The 1,246-nt window shown below is 39.2% G+C and overlaps 1 long non-coding RNA gene across 1 annotated transcript; it reads right to left on the reverse strand.

The window, feature by feature from the left end:
* Positions 1–314: 314 nt before the first annotated feature.
* LOC115413540 (uncharacterized) lies at positions 315–964 on the reverse strand. Its single transcript, XR_003934478.1, has 3 exons — positions 928–964; positions 578–742; positions 315–388 (listed from the first exon to the last, which is right to left on the reverse strand). It is a non-coding gene; the product is annotated as an uncharacterized LOC115413540 (long non-coding RNA).
* Between the last annotated feature and the right edge of the window lie 282 nt (positions 965–1,246).

A 1,246-nucleotide genomic window follows, 5' to 3' on the forward strand; every position in this document is an offset into this window, starting at 1 on the left:
TTACAGACACTGTTTGACCATTTTCCATATCAAGTTTGAGTTGTTTTAGTTTATTTTTCATAGATAGATAGATAGTCTCTCTCTCACTCTCGCTCTCTTTCAAAATGCAGTAATCAAACACGGTTATCATGAGAATTAGAATTTAAACTGTAATACTAACCATCGGGAATTTTACCGTGGTTTATCGTTATACCGATAATCGTTACATCCTTACAGCAGAGTAAGACAGACTGTGGAATATGTATTAATATCTTGTGTTTACAGGTGTGTAGTTGGTGTGTTTTTACCTTTCCCTCTGTTTGGAGGTGGAGGTCTTCACGTCCTGCTGAGGTCTCTGTCTGTTACTGTAAAGCTGCAAAATCTGACATCGCATCACACTGAGCTCCTCCTGTACAAACACAGGACATGGAGAATACTTTTACTGGTCTTGTTTTATGTACATAAACATCACTGTTTCATAAAGCACAATATGGATGCCCAGTCATGACAAATTCCAGTTAATTTAGATGTATTTGTTGTGGTTTTCTGTTGTATTTTTGACTGTGCTCATTATTTCTATCATCTCTTTGAATCTGACCCTCAGTGCCTCGACCAGTGCCTCCAGACGAAGGGCTTTCTTTTGGCAGCTCCTCCTGTTCTCCTCCATCTCCTCCCTCAGGTATGTATCTCCATGCTGGATCTGACTGAGCTCCAGGAGGGCGCTGGTAAACCCCGACTTCAGCTCCGACACCATGCATTGTAACTGAGAGAACATCGACAGTCACAGTTATCAGGTTTATTGTTGGACTAAATTTGTATTCTCATTTGGAAAGAACATGTAGATTTATTTGGGATCTGCTGCTGCTTTTTATGAATCATATGAGCTTATGTTTTCAAGTGAACTGTCTCTTTAACAGAACAAAGCTGAGGAGGGAAGGTGCAGAATACCTTGGAGATTTCAGTGACGAGTTCTGCCTCCTGAGGCTTCATGACCTGTGCAACCAAAGACACAAACAAAGCTGTTTGCAAACACTCATCATTAATGTGCACAGACCCGTGATGGAAGACATATTCAGATCCTTTATCTCAGGAAAACCACTAACACACACAATAACACTCACTGAAAGTAAAAATCCTGCATTTAAAGCTTATGATGTAAAAGTAATTACCAGCAAAATGCACTTGTGTGGGTTTTTTTTAATTATTCATTTTAGTGCTGCAATAATGAGTATGTTGTATCTAGATATTCAACTTTCATATCTTTTGG

Source organism: Sphaeramia orbicularis, chromosome 22, assembly GCF_902148855.1.
Source record: "Sphaeramia orbicularis chromosome 22, fSphaOr1.1, whole genome shotgun sequence".
Lineage (NCBI taxonomy): Eukaryota > Metazoa > Chordata > Actinopteri > Kurtiformes > Apogonidae > Sphaeramia > Sphaeramia orbicularis.